Here is a 7,090-nt window from a genome sequence, read left to right on the forward strand (position 1 = left end):
GTCTTGAACGTGTTTTCCTGCTCTGATACCAATTGAAAAAGCGGGGGGTCTTACAACACCACCCAATATTTCTCTTAGCAATCTGTATGGACAACCTCGAATATACTTTTAAGAAAATCAACAAGACTCAATCAATTAAAAGTACATCAACGAGTTTATATCTCTCTCTTGATTTCATTTACTCAAGCAGGAACTGCGAGTTCTAACCAAATACAAGGAATAACTTGGATGGTACCAAAGACCAATATCCAAGGATCAATCAATCACAATCAACAACCAAAGGTTGGATTACTCTAATTGATGATATAACGCACAACCTGTATTATTTCAATTATAAAGATAAAACAATATAATGCGGAAATGCAAATAACACAGACACCAGAAATTTTGTTAACGAGGAAACTGCAAATGCAGAAAAACCCCGGGACCTAGTCCAGATTGAACACACACTGTATTAAGCCGCTACAGATACTAGCCTACTCCAAACTAACTTCGGACTGGACTGTAGTTGAACCCAATCAATCTCCCACTGATCCAAGGTACAGTTATGCTCATACGTCTCTGATCCCAGCAGGATACTACGCACTTGATTCCCTTAGCTGATCTCACCCATAACTAAGAGTTACTACGACCCAAAATCGCAGGCTTTGATAATAAACAAATCTATCTCACACAGACAAGTCTATCAAAGGATCAATCTGTCTCCCACAGATAAACCCTAAAGGTTTTGTTCCGTCTTTTGATAATAATCAAGGTGAATAGGAACCAATTGATAATCTTGTCTTATATTCCCGAAGAACAGCCTAGAGTTATCAATCAACTCACAACAATCTTAATCGTATGCTAGCGAAACAAGATGTTGCGGAATCATAAACAATGAGACGAAGATGTTTGTGATTACTTTTTATATATTTCCTATCGGAGATATCAATCTCAAGACAATCAATCTGATTGTACTCGTATGATAGAAGATGTAAGATCAGATCACACAACTACAATAAAACTAGTATCGGTCTGGATTCACAATCCCAATGAAGTATTTAAGTCGTTAACCTGGTTTTAGAAGAATAAAACCAAAGGTTAAAGGAGAATCGACTCTAGCATACAAACAAATATCACACGTAAGATGTGGGGATTAGTTTTGCACAATACTAGATGTCTCCTTTATATAGTCTTTCAAATCAGGGTTTTCAATCAATGTTAGCTTAGTAACAAAGCATTCAATATTCACAGTTAGATGAAAACCTGATTTAGATTCAAGCTAATATGTCTCAACCGTTAGATCGAAAACTTAGCTTGTTACACACACTTGACAATGCATGCTTCTAAGTTTGTTAGCTGTACCCAAACATATGCACTTGTTGGTTCAACAATAGTTAACCAAAAGGTTAGCCATATGAGCATTCCATATCAACCATGTTCTTCTCCACCATAACTAGTTCAAATGACTTCAAATGAACTAGTTAGAGAGTTGTTCAATTGCAAGAAAATCTTATGTACTACACAAGACACAATTGAAGCAAAGATGATTTGGTACATTTGAATCGGTTGATGAAATTTTATAGCCACGGTTTGCAAATTGCATTCCTTAGTCTTTTTAAGTTTAAGTTCAAAAATCATCTTCAGATATATAACCTTCTCAAGTTCGCAGACTAGATTCGCGGACTTAAGTTACCGGGCGGAGTTTACAAACTCCAACAAAAATTCTCGGGAATGAGAACTTCGCCGGTCACGGACTGAGTTCACGGACTTAGCTTCATGCAAGTAGTTTGTCAACTCCAGCATAAATTATCGGGTTTGAGAACTTCGGCAGTTCGCGGATTTGGCTCATGCCATTCTTCCGGTTCTCTTGATCAACAAAGTTCACAAACTTTGGTTCAAGGAATATGACTTATACATAAATGTGTTTCCACAACAATGCTTATGTCCACCATTGGTTATGTAATCTAAACTCTCATTTCAATCATTGAAACATTCTTAGAGGACGTTATACAGTTGTTACACCATTTCTCGTCAAAGCAATTTTCAAGATGATTGAAACATATCATGACTTTCATCACATGGTAAAGATAAACTTGGTTAAATCGAAAATCTTATCAACTCATATTTCGAGATATAGATAGGCACGGTTCGAAATACCAAATGTGTATAATCAAAGTCTATATATATAGCATACGACTTCTTGTCTCAAAGAGTAGGAGATAGAGTAGATAGACTTTTGAGTGATAGATAAGTTCAAGTCTTCACATACCTTTTGTCGAGAAGTTCCACCGGTTCCTTGAGTAGTTCTTCTACTTGTATGATGAATCACCATGAAGTCCTTGAGCTCAACTACACTTTCTATCCTAGTCCGAGACTTAGCTATAATAGACTAGAAATCAAGATTTATAGTTTTGATCACTAACATTGACAAACATGCTTGAGATAGCAACGCATGCGAGTTCGACCGAGCAATGCTCTAACAATATCCCCTTTGTCAATTTTAGTGACAAAACTATCAATACATATGGAATACAAAAAAGATAAAGCAACTTTAGTAGATCCTATTCCACATGTATAATCTTCAACATTCCTCGAAATCTTCGCCACTTCCAAGTACTCCAATGATCCCAAAAGTTGTAAGTTTAGCATCACCGTTGTTGAAGATCCGTAGCTATAACAATGAGAAAGCATTGGTCTCGATCATTGTTATACAGTGTCATAGTATTATTACATATTGTCAAAGTCCAATTGTATCACAACTTCAACAATAATACTATGGTGATATTTATCACTCCCCCTTAGTCAATACTCCATCTCGCATGGAAACCCCTCCCCTTTACACAATGATCCGAAAACCATATGTATTTGTAGTGTGAACTACATATTAATTCTCCTCCTTTTTGTCAATAAAATTGGCAAAGGTACAATACAACCCCTTTAAAATTCCATAGCAGCACACCCCTCAAGATATGACCATTAAGCACAAGTTCAAAAGAACTCTCCCCCATTTGATGTCATTCCCAAGGGAACAACAAGAGCGACCTTAATTTCAAAGAAAAGAAGGATTTTTATTGGACACTAAAAACCATGAGAATGATTTTCTATATCCAAAATCTCAATCAAATTGATCATAAGTAAACCCATGATAATCGGAATATGCAATCAAATTAAACACAAAAGTGATCAACTTAATTGATTATGCTCGACATAAGAGAACTTACGGAGCATACGACTAACATACCCATCAAAAAATGAATAGTATAGTCGTTCATATACTCAACATAAGAGGAATCTTACGGAGTATGAAAATACTCAACTAGATTAATTACAAGAGAACCAATAATTAATCTAATTGGAATACACACTAAAACTAATTACAAAAGTAATCAATTTAATTGTCATTTGTTTTGCTCGACATAAAAATACTTATGGATCAATAACTAAATAACCAAACAAGATGATTAATTTAGTTCAAGAATGCTCAACATAAAGTACCTTACGGAACAACCAACAAAGCTAATCAAAAATTAATCAACTTGGTTGTATCGTGCTCAACATAAGACACATTACGGAGCCTCACAGTATTACATAAAATACGGATCAGTGAAGATCAATACTGTGGAATACACAAGGATTCATTCTATCTTCCATCACTATTTGCATAACGATATTTAATAGACATAATCCTTGAACACAAAAGATTTTAACCTATCTTCCATCAAAGAATTGACAATATAGGCTTAACTTTTGTATATGTCAAAAGTCTATTCATCCTTAAATCAATACATGAATACCGATCATGAACGACTTTACTTTTGACAAAATATGGGACAACATAGTTCACGGACGTAAACACCAATATCCCATAACAAATTGCAATATAACAAATCATAAAGATTAAATACTGCAAATCATCATCATCCAAATATTTTTAGAATTTAAACCAATAAACCTAAAAAAAAGAACAAGAAGATGAAAAATAATAGCTATGTGTAGTCATAATCATTGTTATTCAAGCACTAGTTATTCTTCCAACTAAATAAAAAAGAAGACTTACTAGGCAACAAACAAACTTTTATGATGCATTTCACTTACTTTGAAAATTCTTCTCATATTCCCTATATTCATCAAGCTCATCTTCGATTAGATCAATCCTAGATTCAAGATTATCCACCTTTTCTTCAAGTCTCTTGGAGGAAGCTTCGAGTTCACTTTTCAGGACACGTACTTGATCCAAGACAAGATTCATGGTTAAAGAGAGCTTATCAAATTGTGAGATTGAAGGATTCTCATCATACGATGAGATACGCTTGTCATAACACATCTCGTTATCGGAAGAATCAAAACGAATATTCTTAGAGGGAAACAGAACAATCCATACATCACTTTCTTTGCTTGAAAGACTAGAGGAGGACATGATAGAGAAGATAAATGAAATGATCATATAGAAGATGAGAAACTTCATTTTAAAAGAATGAAGATGAAGTATTTCCTAAAACGACCTTTTACCAAACCCTAACAGAATTAGGTTATCACCAGAAAAAGTCTTTTAAAGAGTCAGAAACCGTACATGAACAATAACGGTACAACAAAAGCCAAAAATAGAGAATTAACATACACATTCCAACACAACCCTCTCGAAAAAATCATGATTCTTTCCTGAGAGGGATAGAAGAAAGAATCATGAATAACATGATTACAAATCATAATCAATCCAATCCAGTATAGGACTGGGATATGTCTCGTGAGGGGAGGAATTATTTGTTAATCCAAGTTTTTGCTTATTCCTTAGAAAAGAAAAGTTATGCACATCATTCTTTTACCTTTTAATCACAGTTTTGAAGAACTTGATTTTTGATTTGCGCAAATCCTGCACCGTTCTAGAAATCACTTCTCGAGGGAGAAAGGATTTCACAGGAGATTTCTTCTTCTTCCTCTGCACACAGCGTTTAGCAGAGCAGGATTGCTTTTGATTATTTGTGCTAAGATGATCCTGATTTTTACACAAGGAAACCGAGAGTTTTGGTAGCATCTTGTGTTTTTTTGTATCACCCTTGTTGTCAAGATGACTGGAGAGTGATACATAATCGGCAGACATTTGCTGACACGGCTTACGAGACACAGTAGGAGTTATTCGACAAGTCGTATAAGAATCACGATTGTGATTTTCAGCAAAGAGATTAAGAGAACAATCACGGATTTCATCCTCAGGACAATAATCAAGAGTATTCATCCATGCTTTAGTTATCTTATTCACCTAAGTATCTGGACCATTGGAAGTATACACACTTTTACAGCACACGAGACCAGTTTCTTTAGTACATTTTTTCTGAACTCTCTTATCCCCTTTTTTGATTGATTGAACCTCTTTTTGAGACTTTCTTTTAATTTATCTAAGAATTTTCTTAAGCTGTTGTATAAACCGAGACAACATAGAAATAAAGAAATTCTCATTTTTCTTATCAATCAATTTAGGACGGTGAGATTTTCCATCATGATTGCTAGACACGTGATGTTTATCTCTTGATTTAAGTTCGCGATCAAAAATTTTAAGCTTCCCAACAAGCGTATTTCGCGAAAGAGTATCAAGGTTATTTCCCTCAACGATGGCATGTTTTTTAGATTCGTATTTAGATGGCAGCGATCTGAGAATATTCATCACAGTTTTCCTTTCAGGAATAGTCCTACCCAATGCACAAGATGCATTAACAATTTCAGACATTTTGTGATAAAATTCATCAAATGACTCTTCTTTTGCCATATGAAGGTTTTCCCATTCGGAGTTAAGGTTTTGAAGCCTAGCTTCCTTTTCGCTGGTGTTACCTTCAAATACATTTTCTAAAGTATCCCAAGCATATTTAGACGTGGAGCATGAAGCCACAAGGTGTCGAAGATCTGGGGTGATGGCACGCATGATGGCATTCAATCCGTCGGAGTTTTGCTTTGCAGCAAGTAACTCAGCAGCAGTATATGTACAGATGTTTTTAGGCATGGTAGCATTTTCAACTATAACGACGGGAACCTCATAGACATTAACAACATAAACCCATGATTGGAAACCACGCGATTGAAGAAAAGTACGCATAGCAATTTTCCACCATAGGTAGTTTGAGCCATCGAAGACTGGTGGTACGTTTACTGATATAGCACAATTGTCCATAGAGTCAGATCGCTACAAACACAGACTTGTAAGGTCTTGAACGTGTTTTCCTGCTCTGATACCAATTGAAAAAGCGGGGGGTCTTACAACACCACCCAATATTTCTCTTAGCAATCTGTATGGACAACCTCGAATATACTTTTAAGAAAATCAACAAGACTCAATCAATTAAAAGTACATCAACGAGTTTATATCTCTCTCTCTTGATTTGATTTCCTCAAACACAAACTGCGAGTACTAATCAAATACAAGGAATAACTTGGATGGTACCAAAGACCAATATCCAAGGATCAATCAATCACAATCAACAACCAAAGGTTGGATTACTCTAATTGATGATATAACGCACAACCTGTATTATTTCAATTATAAAGATAAAACAATATAATGCGAAAACTGAAATAACACAGACACCAGAATTTTTTTTAACGAGGAAACCGCAAATGCAGAAAAACCCCGGGACCTAGTCCAGATTGAACACACACTGTAGTAAGCCGCTACAGACACTAGCCTAAGCCAAGCTAACTTCGGACTGGACTGTAGTTGAACCCCAATCAGTCTCCCACTGATCCAAGGTACAGTTGTACTCCCTACGCCTCTGATCCCAGCAGGATACTGCGCATTTGATACCCTTAGTTGATCTCACCCACAACTAAGAGTTGCTACGACCCAAAATCGCAGGCTTTGACAATAAAAAAATCTGTCTCACACAGAAAAGTCTACCAAAGGATCAATCTGTCTCCCACATAAAAACCCTAAAGTTTTTGTTCCGTCTTTTGATAATAATCAAGGTGAACAGAAACCAATTGATATCGGTCTTATATTCTCGAAGAACAGCCTAGATAAATCAATCACCTCACAAAAATCTTAATCGTGTGGTAGCGAAACAAGATGTTGCGGAATCACAAAAAATGAGACGAAGATGTTTGTGACTACTTTTTATATCTT

This window comes from Papaver somniferum, chromosome 4 (genome assembly GCF_003573695.1).
Source record: "Papaver somniferum cultivar HN1 chromosome 4, ASM357369v1, whole genome shotgun sequence".
NCBI lineage: Eukaryota > Viridiplantae > Streptophyta > Magnoliopsida > Ranunculales > Papaveraceae > Papaver > Papaver somniferum.